Consider the following 13,700-nt stretch of genomic DNA (forward strand, 5'->3'; position numbering starts at 1 on the left):
TTATTGCCTGGAGAACCCCAGGGACGGGGGAGCCTGGTGGGCTGCCGTCTATGGGGTCACACAGAGTTGGACACGACTGAAGCGACTTAGCAGCAGCAGCAGCAGCAGCAAGCCTTGTGTTATCTGTCTTCTACTCTGCCACACTACTGAGACTCTCCCATCAAAAATTATCAGTTGCCTCCCAGGCAGTCAAAAGGCTTTGAGTAAAACAGACATCAGCTGAATTCTAAGTCTGCCACTTAGCAACTGTGTACTCAGGAAGTATATTTATCTTGCCCAAGTCTTGTTTTTTCTTCTGTTAAATGGCTGAAACAACGCCTATGGATACATAATAAGGCACTTCAGGTACAGAGTTCTCGGGCAGGAAGGATAGGACTAGACAGGGATGGGATGGAATGAATCTACCTGGGAAATTTCCATATTATTATTTTGCCTGTTTCTTAAAAGATCTCTCATCAGGGGTCGCTGCAAGTTTTGTGAATGTTTCTGTTGCTGGATTTACGGTTAAATGAAGCAAGTAGCTGAAGGATGAACTTTCTGAGTTTTCACACTGTCCCAGATTTCTCTTTGCAGAAACTTTAAACCTTAGGCCCTGGTTGGTTCATTGTGTTAAATCCATTATAAAATGTTATTTAAAGCTGTACTATAATTGCAACCTCCACTAATTATTCAATACTGTAGCAACAAAGTATTATTTGTAAGAATTTGATTCTTTTCATATTTATATCCACTATATCTGGCATTCTAATCAGTAAAATGATGCAATAAAATCAATATCATTAAAAAAATAATACCTATGGTGTTACTGTGAGTAGGGAGGGGTAGGAGTAAGCATCTAGACGAACGTTTCAGGGTTCTTTTCCAACAGTGTTTTTGTTTTTCAGGAAGTCTAAGCTTCCATCCAGATGGAGCCTGGGACTCTTTCGGACCTCTTTTATCATCCTCACACTCAACAGAGACATAACTGGTGAGAATGCAAGGATAATACCATGAAAATCCTCTGAGAGTGCATCTATTATACACAACTGTTAAGGTATCATTATGCCTTATTTATGATGTTCTTTGGGAACTTTTAAAAATGCCTCTCTCTCTGGGAACTTCTGATCACAGTAGAATCTCTAAATATGGAGAAGCTACTGAAATTATTCCCCTAACTTCCTTTTTCCCTGGACGTTTTAACCATTATGTTGGTATCTTCTGAAAGACCAACACAATAGATAAACCCGTCTTAATCACAAACTCTCAGCTTTTAGGTATTTCTTCTAAGAACAGAAGAGCACGATCCCCGCCCCAATCAGAAATAAAACATAAATGTGGTGGTTCAAGACAGAGAAAAAGGAAAGACTAAATAGAATGCTTGGAATTTGAAATGAAAATAGCAAGGCAAGACTATCACCATCTTAGGGCTTTACTGAAAATTCAGCTTTCTGTAGGAAATACATCTTTAAAAACAATAAAAAACAACTGCTCTTTCCACATGCTTTCAGTTTTAAAAACTTATGTATTTGTTATTTCTGGCCGAGTGGCGTCTCTGCTGCTGTGAGGCTCTCTCTCGCTGGGGGAGCAGGGGCCACTCCAGCTGCAGCGCTCAGGCCTCCTGCTCTGGTGGCCCCCTAGCTGCAGAGCGTGGGCTCCGAGTGCATGGGCTCAGCATTTGCGACACACAGGCTTAGCTGCTCCGAGGCATGTGGAATCCTCCCAAGTCAGGGATCGAATCCGTGTCTCCTGCATTAGCAGGCGGACTCTTTACCACTGAGCCACCAGAGAAGCCCCTCCACATTCTTGTAAAGTGATGCCTTTTGGTCCTCCCTTTGCTTAGCCAAGCACTCACTATCGTTACTTGCTCTTGCACCTGTCAGCCAGGCTGCCAGCTCTGAAGGAGGGAGTACCTCCACGTGTTTCCCTGGATGCCAGACACTGCTCCTCACTCTCAGATGTAGGCAACGACGGCGCTCATCTTCACTACCTCACTTGGAAACCTTCAGTGACTCTTCACTGTCCCTAAAAGTAGTCCACGGGCTTTTTTAAATTGCATGTGCCTGTCAGTGGACTAATGTTTGCACATCCTCTGATACACACACACACGTTATTTTTAAATTATTTATACACTATTATACTTCTTGGAGAAGGCAATGGCACCCCACTCCAGTACTCTTGCCTGGAAAATCCTATGAACGAAAGAGCCTGGTGGGCTGCAGTCCATCGGGTTGCTAAGAGTCAGACACAACTGAGCAACTTCACTTTCACTTTTCACTTTCATGTATTGGAGAAGGAAATGGCAACCCACTCCAGTGTTCTTGCCTGGAGAATCCCAGGGACGGGGGAGCCTGGTGGGCTGCCGTCTATGGCGTCGCACAGAGTCAGACACGACTGAAGTGACTTAGCAGTAGCATTATACTTCTATTTTCTATAAATCATAAACATCTACCAATATAGAGAGTTTAAGAGGATGACATTTAACAAGTAGGATTTGTAATACTTCTTTTCTGTACCTTTTATATACTCTACTCTGGAGACCACTTTTCTGTAGAATAAAATCCAGGTTTTTTTAAAAACCATAGTCTTCAGGGACTTCCCCGGTGGTCCAGTGGTTAACAGCCTACGCTCCCAATGCAGAGGGCCCAACTTCCATCTATTCCTGGTAAGGGAATTAAGAGCCCACCCACATGCTGCAATTAAAGATCGGGCATGCTTCAAGGAAGATCCCATGTGCTACAACTAAGACCTAGCACCCAGCATAGCCAAATAAATAACTAAAATAACAATGAAAACAGAAACACAGCCTTCAAGCTGGGATCTAGGGTACACAGCACAGATGGTATAAGAGGCTCCATTTCCAGATTCTGAGCTACCAAATGTGTCCTCTCCTGGAAGTGATCTGTCGGGGCACGGCTCACATGGAGCTGACTTCTCTTTTCCAGCCTCCTCTTTCCAACTGTTCTGACCCCTCACAAGAGAAAGGCACTCCTCAGCCACCTTGAACTCTGATTTGTTACCAAAGGAAGGGATGATTTGAGAATGGACTATGCCCGAGGCAGAGTCTCTTGAGATCCCGGTAAGAAATGCCAAAAAGGGCAGCGCCTTATTTCATCCCCTGAACAGATTCCCAGCAACCCTCTGTGCCCTGGACAGTGACTGTCTTAGAATTAGAAGTCACAAGTGAGGTGCTGGAAGACCTTCAAGTAATATAGTGTTCTTAATTTAAAAACAGAGCTAGGGTCTTCCCAGGTGGCTCAGTGGTAAAGAATCTATTCGACAATGCAGGAGACACTGGTTCGATCCCTGATCCGGACAGATCCCATATGCCAAAGAGCAACTAAGCCTGTGACCACAACTCTTGAGCCTGTGCTCCAGAGCCCAGGAGCCCAGCTATTTGCTCCACGTGCTGCAAATATTGAAGCCCACACACTCTAGAGGCTGTGCTCAGCAACAAGAGAAGCCACTGCAATGAGAAGCCAGCGCTCTGCAACTAGAGTAGCCTCTGCTCACCACAACTAGAGAAAGCCCTCACAGCAGCAAAGACCCACCAGCACTACCAAAAATAAACAATTACCAAAAATTTTTTTTAATGGAGGCTAACTTTTCCTAATAGAAAATAAGCCTGCTTAACTGCCTAGTTTGATCACGTAGACCAGTTTTGCCAACGTAGTGGTATTTTTCATAAGGAAAATGGGCTAGCTCTGTGACTCCTCCTTGCTGATGAAAATACACGTACAGTACTTATCTGATAGACAATACACCAGAAATGTCATCATTCGCAACTATTCCAACTTCTGATGACCACTGCCTTAAACAAACATTCACAATATTCTTAACCACCTCAGACTCTTTCCCACCTAATCTCCTCTTAGCCTTTGCCTTTAATTTAAAAATGGAGCTAGGGGCTTCAGGCTTTGGCCAAACCACACTCAGGCTTCTGGCCATTCTTCCAAGTCTATACCTGTGTGTGTCCATGTTAGTCCCTCCATCAGAAATACCCTTCCTTGTCGTCTCTATATGCTGAAATCCTATCTAATTATCTGCTTGATCTGAAGCACTAATTAGGGCATTGAGGATGCAAAATAAACATAATAATAGCCTTAACCCTGTCTTCACAGGATGTAAGAGTCTGTAATGGGAGACAGATAAGCAATGACAATACATGACAGAGCTATGATGGGGAACCACAGGGTGAAGGGAGCTCAGCAGGGGCACCCTCCCTTCACCTGGGGAAGTCAAGGAAATCCTGGAGGAAGCAGCCAGAAGGACAAGACCCACTGATGAGCAGGAGTTAGCCTGGTATTTTGCAGGGAGGGAGGAGAAGACGACTGACTGGTGCTGAGAGAACAACCGTGAGTTGAACTGACGTTAAGGCAAGTCCTCTGTGAAGTCAGGATTTTCATCACAAGAGACACACTTACCCAACCCTAAGGTCCAGGTAGAAACTTCTACTAAGCTCAACCTCTTTCATGTCTTTGAACGAAGGATCACATTTCTCTCAAAACCCCAATTTAGAACAGGCTGAAAGTCAAGGGAGAGGTCATCTCTAGAAAAAATTTCCCTTGTGTGTGTGTGTGTGTGTGTTTTTTTTTTTTTGCCAAACACAAAATATTTGAATCCCAAGCTCAACTGCTGGGGGAATGGGTAGACTTTTTATATTGGGTTCACCAGAAATAGTGCCCAATGAATACTCTTGAGACATCTGTGAGGAAGGCCAGGGCAGGTTGTACACATGGCTCTGTTCTGAGGGTGCAGGCACCCTCTAAACAAACAAGTTAACGAAAGAAGAAACACCATAGAAAAAATTCAGTTTCTAGGGGCTGCTTTGTGCCATGCACAAGGAAGGGACCAAGAGGGCTTAGACTGCCTGGGCCTCAAGGCTCCACCTCCGCTGCCCTCCTGCACTGTTCCAACCGAGACCGTGAAAGCACCTTCACCAAGAGACGCTCAATTCCAGGGCATGTCACCACGCACTCTACTGATGTGTTATAAGTTGTTGATTTCTATTAAAGACTCTCCTCAACAAATACTGTAGTAGAAGCGAGGTCTAACAGATGCGGCATCAGCCACTAAAGAATTCCTCTACTGGTGACAATTTGACACTCAATAACTCTTTGCTCATTCAAAATAGAAAATATCCTGAATCTTCTCTGATACAGTCATTTCTTACATCATCACAGTGGAGTGTCATTTTATTTCTCATCCTGATTTCCTAGTTTATTTTCTTCCAGCATCCATTTGGAGGGTTAACATTTTCTCTGTGACACTATTCACTACGGCAGTAGAATCAGGTAGGTCTCATACATGAGGGCTTAGATATACAAGCACCAAAGGATGTCTCTATAAAACACTGACTGCATACGAAAGTGACATGACATGGACCCCAAGAACTACATCACCAGTTAGGTTCCAACAGGTTTATATTGTTGGTAAAGCTACTTCATCTTTTTCAGGAAACCCATTATGAGCTCATTCCAGAAAACAAAAACTCATTTTTGTTAGAATGTTATTATCAAGCTCTGGAGGGTGAGGACTATGATTGATAACACTTTCCTATTACAAATGTTTCCTATCAGTGACACCATATTTTTCCAGATGGGTGGGCCAATTGTATTTCTGCTCTAAATCCTGCTTTCTTCCAGTTCCCCAGGAGTTTTCTGATTGTAGCCTTTAACAAAGTTCCCAGCAATGGTAAATTGAGGTTTGTTTTGGAGTATGTATATAAATGTGTTTGCAAATAGGTTTAGATCCTGGTGTGGAAAAAACCTGCAGTCTCCTAAATAGAAAAATCATCAAGTAAATCAGAACTGACTTAAGAGTTTGGAAATGGTAGGGTGCCTTAGTGACCTTGTATCAAACCATGGCCAAGGCCACATTCCAACACATCCCCACTCCCACATTAATTTAATTTCTGTCACCCTCTTCATCTTTTAAAATTCCTTCCATTCAGCAAAATCAGTTCCATTCAACAGAACAAATACATTGTGACTTGTGCACCTTATACCTCCTCATGTGCACTGATGGAAAATACGGTTTTAGTTTTCAGCGTTGCACCTGAGAACATGGCAGGCTGGGGGCCGGGTAATGAAATGAATTAAGCCTCCTCTTCTCGGGAAGCCCCAGGTTTTCCTAACACCCATATAACATATGCCAGTTCACTTAGGCCGGAGGGCTCCTCAAAACTGAGGCCATTTTCTTGCAGGGTCAATTTGGTCTCTTTTTAGATAAACGGACTGTATTTGACTGTTACCTTGGTGTCAGAGCTTTCTCTGGGCAAAGGGTCGGACGTTCACCTGCAGCCCGTCTCCTCCTTCCCCGGCAAGCTCCTTGCAGCGTCGCGGCGCTTCCAGCAGATGGCGCCGCAGCTGAATTTTCGCGACCCGCTCTCTAAACCAGGAGAAGCTTCTGGAATAAACAGGAAGGGGAATTTGTTTTTTAAAGCATTGTTTCAACATATATTGTCTTCTTTGTTGAGTCAGAAGCTTTTTTTATTTGACTTATATTGAAATGCATTTGAGATGTTTAAAAAAAATCAGCGATGACGCAATACCAAATACGGGGTTTGGGGGCGGGGGTTGTTTTGTTTTCTTAAGAATTTCCACTCTCACAAATGATTCAGGAAGGAAGCTCTCAAGTAGCATAAACTGTCACAAGAGCACAGTGGTTCAGAAACGCTAGCAAGGTGTGCTAGGTGAAGAAAGGCAGCCTCAAATAGACCAACAAGGAGGGGCAAGGGAGAGCCTCGCTGGGCCGCAGCGGAAGTGACCTTAGAGGCGGGCGGGGCGGTGGCCGTGGAAAACAGCGCCGCCTGCTGGTCGAAAGAGAAAAAGCTCGGATCTTGCAAGAGGCTGCGGCGTGGCTCCCTGGACACTTACTCCCCACAGACATTTACAGTCAAGATGCTGCACGTTATGCCCCTTCCCCAACAAAGCTGAATGTAATGGGCACAACCAGATAAGTCTTTCTGTATAGAAGAGAAATCTTAGAGGCCCGTTGTGGTTTGGGAACACAGTGTTTCAAAGACCTTCACTGTTGTTAACACTTCCTAAAGCCAAAAATGGTGGATTTTATTATTATGGTATAATTGTTATTTAAAGCAATTCATAAAGGAGAGTGAAAAATAGAACCCTATAGGTGCTCTCTTTCATTTATCCCACCCTGCTTTATTTACAAAATAATAAAAGAGGTGATCAGAAGCAAATTGGAAAAAAACGGGCAGAAGGTTGAATTTCAAGGTGATTGTGCTTATCATTTCTCATTATGGCCCCTCATTTTTATTCCAGGGTTGTTGCAGTTTCATTTCTAGAGTCCCTCCTCCTCTCCCCACTTCCTTTTTCTCTTCACTCATTTGACAGGAGCCTCCGCAGTCATCGGCCTAGAATACGTCATCGTCATCCACTGGGAGAAAAGTGTGGTACCACCTTTCTCCCCCTATGGCTGAAGCCGGCGGATAGAAGATGACGGTTGCGTTTCTGCTCCTGACCCAGCGCGATTGTTGGGAACTGTTAACCTGCAAGATGATGCCAAAGCGCAGCCTCCTTCCTTTTATGCTGTATAGAGTTTTAGGTTGCCCTTCATTAAGCTGATGCTTTCCCCTACAGAGCCCTGTCCTTCACTTTGCCCAGATGGTGTGCTAATAACCTTCTCCTCCCTTCTACTTGCAGAGATTCAGTGCATTAAGCCTAAGAGTTGTACACCCCTCTATGTCTTCTTTTAAGGGAGTGAAGACCCATAGGTGGACAATTTTATTTAGATTAGTCACGCTGTTTATCAGATCGATGTTCTCTTGACATGAAAATTTCCATCTCCCATCAAGGCATAGCTGCAGGCATTTATTATAGGCTCTGGTTCAAAGCAGGCCCTCTCTTTTGAGCATTAGCACCAGAAATTAGGAACCTGACTGAAGGAGAAGCTTCATGAGGGTCCAGAAAGAAGGAAAGCTGGGCCCCCAAGTCCTGTTTATGACTACTGTAGCCTTCACAATCTGGATCCAACCAAAGGAACACTGAGAGCACAGTGTCTGGAGTACAAAGAAGAGTAATGGATATACAGTAACTTGACTGAGTCAGGGACAGGGTCCAAGACATGCCTGACGATTGTTTATCTGCAGAGAAACAGAAATAAAGGAGGAGCTGTCTCCCTCAGTGTTACAAAAGTGTCCTTGGGGAGAGGACGCAGGAACAGGGCAGCTGATAACATTAACACCGCGTGGGCACACACCTCCCCATCCCCAGGACTGCTGAACCATGCGTTAGTAAACCAGTCGGCAGGGACACAGCTCTGAGCCTCTCCTGTCACAGTCCTCAGAAGCAGTCGGCTCCGACAAGGCAAAGTGGCTTTTCCGAGGGGGAGGGGTGCCTGCTTTCTCTTTGTTCTTCCTTGGAAAATAGGCTCTCTCTTAAGTCTCATAACCAGCTGCTTTCATCTCTCAGAGGAAGGCAAAAAAATGTTAATTCCCAATAAAAATTTGGACAGCATATTTTTCAGAGCCCTGAACTCTGACTGTGAAATGCAGGGGCAAACTCATTACAATTCTAACACGCTGTAAGTTTTATTCTGGGTTTCTAGGCAAAAATTTCAAAAAGATGCCCCTCCTTATCAAATAAAAATATAAAGAAAGGTCATCTTCAGAAAGGGGTAATAGAGACAGTGCTTTGAATCCTTCTCAACCTAATAATAGATGTCGTGCACTCTATTCTTAATAATTTCTTCCTCACAGGTATGATTTAATGAGCATATTCCTTTGTCTGCTAAGAAATAAGGGCTCTCTGAGAAGTCACACTTTTTTATATTACAAGTGATTTTTTTTCTCATAAGAATGATTTAATATAGCTCCTTTAAAGATAAAGACATTCAGTATTGTCTGACTTATGTGTGGAATTAAGAGAAAGGATGTTTGTTCTTGTATCAGGAATAGGCCTGCCACACCCCAGGCACTCAGAGCATCTGCTCCCTGGACTGATTCTTAAACCAAAGCTACACATGGCTTCCGTGCTTGACAGCTGAGGTGGCCTTTTATATCCAGTTGGAATTTCTGTTTGAAAATGGGCTCTGTTGGTCAGAGGAAGCTTAATGGGCTGAGGGCTAGCCTAATATTTTGGAAATGCTATAGGTTCATTTCCTCCCAAAATAAAGTACCTTCGGTCCCTTCAAGTGGCATCCTCAGGCTCTTTAAGACAATTCCAACTTTTGGGGATTTTATGTACTCACTAAATGTCAGGTATTTTGCCCAGAGTAACAGAATATCTGCACATTTGTATTCAGGAAGCGAGGAAGTGAGAACAACCTCCAGCCAGGGAAGCAGCCCAGTGTAAGTACGTGATCTGATGGCCCAAGTTCTACAGGTAAGCTTCTAAAATGATTCTGAAGCTAGACAAGAAACGAATGAGCAGGTGTTAAAGGATTATATATATCTTTGTAATTAACAGAAAAATTGGATAAAATAGCACTGGGCATGTATAGTCATAATACTACCCTGTGTTTAGGTTATTACCTGTTACCCAGAGGGTATATTACAGAATGCCTTTCATCTGACCGATTCAAAGGTCTTTCCAGTGTTAAGCTCATACATTAAGGCATTGCAATTTAACAACTAATAAGCACTTTGGGGGCAAGAGCCATGTCTTGCTTGCACTTCCTTTATGTTTTGCAGTGTGGCCAGCAGGTATTAGACAGTAGGTGCTCAGGGAATTCTATCTTAAAATATATACACACACACACACACACACACACACACACACACACACACACACACATATATATATATATATATATATATATATATATATGTGCTGTGCTTTAATCCTGAGATTAGGCCTGCCTTTTTTGTCACCCTGAAGAAAATGGCTAGTGGTACTCTGTGGACAGAAAATGCAAGTGGGGATGCTGCAGTTTCTCTGATAATGACCACGGCAGCTGACTTTCCTAGACCAGAAACTGTGTGAATACGTCACACAAATCACCTCATTTAAACCTCACCGCAGCCCAACAGGCTTGGTTTATTATTATTACTATCGCTATTTTACATATGACAAGATATTATTCAAGCCACACAACTAATAGAGAGTCACATCAGGGACTTGAATCTAGAGAGAGATCCAGCTCCAAGGTGCATGCTCTGAAGTACATTCCTGCTCCAGAGTATCTAATAACAACACTTCTAGTTCCATTTACTACCTTCTTTGAGGGGCTGCCTCATAGCATAATATCTGGAGTGGGAGGGAGAGAGGGAGGAAAGTAAGCAAACACAGTTCATAACGTACACATTTCAGTTTGCGTGGTTTTGATGTTCTTTCCTATATGTTATCTCATTTAATCCCCATAGCACTGTCAAGTATGTTGCTATTGTCTCTTATATATAAGGAATATATCTCTGGAGAACAGGCTGATTTTTTAAAAAGTAAATGCTAAACTTCTTAGCTGAGAGGCAACAAATCTGATAACACTGTCCTTGCCCTAAGCATCTCACCTCCACTGAGAGTGTTGGTATGAGTTCTTATGTTTCTTTCTTCTTTTACTAACACTCCAGTGAGCCGTAAAGCTTATGCTTGTCTCTACTTGTCCCATAAATGCAGATACAATTAAATGTTGACTCACTATGGAATAAGCCATTTCAAAAGCTAAGGCAAGGTAGAGAGGAAACAGTAAAAGGAAATGCTATGTGATGTAACGAAAAGAATGAATTAGATTTAAATACGTGGCTAAGAAAAGATCTCCACAAGGCATAGTAAGTTAAAAAAAGAAAGGTGAGCAAGCTGTAGAATAAAAAGTACAACCATGGTGCCATTTATGTTTTAGATACGAAACAGTATAATACGAATATACACACATCTATGCAAACACACACAGGAAACAACTGGTTACACCTCAAATTGATAATAGGTTTATCCGGAGAGAGGACTGGGTCCAGGCTGAGGTGCACAGTATTGGCAGACTTCTTTGTTATCTTTTTATTAAATTAATGTGTATATAAGAGAAAAAAGGACAGAAAAGAAACAAGTGATACTGTTAGAAAATGAAAGGTTAGCAACAAAAAGTAAATGATACAAATACACAAACTAAAATCCACTACTTCATTCATGTCCCTAAGAGACCAATAGATTAGAAGAGATTCCTCGTGCTGGCATTATCATTATCAGTTGTATGGTTTTTTAAATGTAATGTTTCCTGACTCTACCAGCGCTACAGGGCTGCGAAGTACACTAGGCTTGGAGCCAGATGACTGGGTACAAGGCCTGACTCTGCCTTTCTCTGTAACCTTGGGCTAATTTCTCAGGGCCCTAGTTTCTTTATCTATCAAGATAATAGTGACATACTTCAGAGGGTGTTTTGAGGAGTGAATGAAATAATGCTCAGGAAAGAACAGCAAAGTCATGCAGACTGACATTTATCAATGTGTTTGTGCTTTCCTTCCCGTTCTCTCTCCTCTACTTCAGACAATGATTGTTTTATGTACCTTTAGATGTCTGAATGCCCCACAATGAGGCAGAGTTAAATTAACAAACCATTAATCTTCAGAAAACATTTGCTAATAATAGGCCTCCATTACTTGAAGCTATAGTTATGCACATGTGTAGTTTTTAAGCTTAAATAACCTGTATTCATGTATTTATTTTAAGGAATATATCTGTTTGATTCCATCTATAAAATATATTCTTTTCTTATAAAACCTACTTTTGATACAAAAACTACAATATCTGAACAGAGAGGCCATTTAAAGTATAAGCCAAAAATGCATTACCCTTTTTTTTTTTTTTTTGCATCTTAAAATGTGCTTATTTGTGGTCCTACTAAAATTTCAGGCTGTTCTGAAATTTGAGTAGCCAATTATAAACCTTATAATAAAAAGGATTGCAAAAATAATAAGAGAAATACTATCACCAATGTAATTAAGCACAAAAAAGAAACATGAACACATTAATAAATATCAGTTGCCTACCACAGCAGCACGCCGCATGATCTAACTGTTTTCAATTACAGCCTCACCTTTGAAACAGAGCCAGGTTCTCATCTGCTTTTGCTGGATGTGCCTGTGTTCAAAGGCGCAGGGACCTGAAGATTTCTAGTGAAGTAAGGAAGAATCCAGTTTAAGTTGTTTTGCAGTTTGAGTTCAGAAGGGATTCATATTTAAAGGAACCAGTTCCAAGCAGACAAAGCACGCCTCCCTCCCAAGCTCCTCCACACCATTAAGCTGGGCTGTCATTTTCGAGGTGGGCGCTCATTGTTCACTTTCTTCTACTCTAATTAGACTTGACAGATTGCTCTTCCTAGCTAGGCTGGCTATTGCCAAGAACAGAGAGGAAGAGATGAGGCCAACCTTGTCTTTACGCCCTTGGAGTCAGCTCCCCACCCCCATTCCCAGTCCACAGACACAGAAAGGCATCCCCAGCCGCTCAAATCTGTTCTCCTTCCCCTCTAGCCTCCTTCTTACTTGGCCCCTGGCAGTCTCAGCACCGCTGACTTTTCTTACTTTCAATACTGTGAGATTCAAACCCTCATAGGCTGTGTGAGTAGAATAAGTGTACACTAACATTTAATTTATATCTTTCATATTAATACTCTTTTTTTTTTTCTCCTGCAGGCCTTGGGGGGGAAACAGACCAGCTTACTAAAGGGAAAGACACTGCAGTTCTACCCAGGAGCAGCAAATACTCATTGCTTCATAAGACAGAGCTCTAGAGGATTCAGGCCCTGGCACTGCGTCCATGCTTCTGAAGCAAATCCCTCACCCCCTGCCTTCAGTTTCCGTATCTGTAAAATGCCATCGATAATTCTTGAACCTTTATCATATCATGTTACACTGGTATTATATAAGAATTAGATAATAAAATTTTACGACTGGAAAGAATCTAAGAGATCATCTAGTCTAGTATCTTTCTTTGGAAGACTGAAAAACACAGGCTGAGAGAAGGAGGCGACAGGCGTGGTGTTATGAAATTAGTTCACAGGCTTTAAACACATGGTGCCGAACAATAGCTTGCTAATCAGCTTTGTCACTAACATGCCTTTTCCTGGTTTAGCCTATGCTTGATAAGAAGCTTTATTGGCCAGGAAAGCAACTTGCTTTCTCCAAGGAAGAAATTCCTCTCACCCAAGAGCTATGTTTTCAGAAATGCGTCCCTTTACTAAGAACCAACCCAATGGTCTTGTAATAGAACCTGAGTCACCCAATGCCACCTGCCTCTCACAGTGGCCCAGGCTGACACTCAGTAGGCTGAGGTCTGGGGCCCTGCTCTCAAATAGGAGTGGGCCTGTCTTTGACGTAAGCCTGTCTGTGCCTACAGCCTTGAGAACTGTGCGCAGTAGAGACTGTCAGGAATTTCTTCTTGGAACAAATCTAGTGTTTCTAGGTTGGAATGTAAATCCCTTCATTTATCATTCACTCACTTACAACCTTTTAATAAAAGCCCATGTTTTGCTAATCCCCTGAAAGCTGTTAACACTACTACAATGAGTTGGACCCAGCCTCAAGGAGCTTTAGAAAGAACCAGAAGTGTAAATTGCTTAGGAGCAGTGGAGCATGGTGGGAACCAGGATGGAAGAGGAGATGGTCAATTTACCTTGGTGGGGGTTTAAGGAATCAGAAAAATGTCATGGAAGAGGTAATACTTGAGCTGAGCTTTGGGAAATGAAGGTTATTTTCCAGGTGGAGTGAGGCGAGTGCATGGCATTCGGATAGACAGTGAGTCTGGTGCTTGGTTGGGGGCAGGGGGGAGGGGGGC

The 13,700-nt window shown here is 42.7% G+C and overlaps 1 protein-coding gene and 1 long non-coding RNA gene across 15 annotated transcripts in view; one reads left to right on the top strand and one right to left on the bottom strand.

Moving 5' to 3' along the window:
- Window positions 1–13,700, bottom strand: part of LOC138437342 (tubulin alpha-1C chain) — a 94,294-nt gene that overhangs the window by 41,974 nt on the left and 38,620 nt on the right. For all 12 annotated transcript variants that reach the window (XM_069584472.1, XM_069584463.1, XM_069584473.1 and 9 more), the window contains 2 exons: window positions 11,965–12,040; window positions 6,230–6,384 (listed from right to left, as the gene is read on the bottom strand). The gene's annotated coding sequence lies outside the window, so the exon portion shown is untranslated. The remainder of the gene's footprint in view (window positions 1–6,229; window positions 6,385–11,964; window positions 12,041–13,700) is intronic.
- Window positions 218–12,826, top strand: LOC138437343 (uncharacterized). Of its 3 annotated transcripts, XR_011255881.1 has the most exons (6): window positions 238–345; window positions 885–1,033; window positions 7,335–8,306; window positions 9,244–9,323; window positions 11,959–12,188; window positions 12,560–12,826. It is a non-coding gene; the product is annotated as an uncharacterized lncRNA (long non-coding RNA). The 3 variants fall into 3 exon arrangements; XR_011255880.1 differs by lacking the exon at window positions 7,335–8,306 and having other exon boundaries at window positions 218–345; XR_011255882.1 differs by lacking the exon at window positions 7,335–8,306 and having other exon boundaries at window positions 11,959–12,048.

Source organism: Ovis canadensis, chromosome 3 (genome assembly GCF_042477335.2).
Source record: "Ovis canadensis isolate MfBH-ARS-UI-01 breed Bighorn chromosome 3, ARS-UI_OviCan_v2, whole genome shotgun sequence".
NCBI classification, from domain to species: Eukaryota; Metazoa; Chordata; class Mammalia; order Artiodactyla; family Bovidae; genus Ovis; species Ovis canadensis.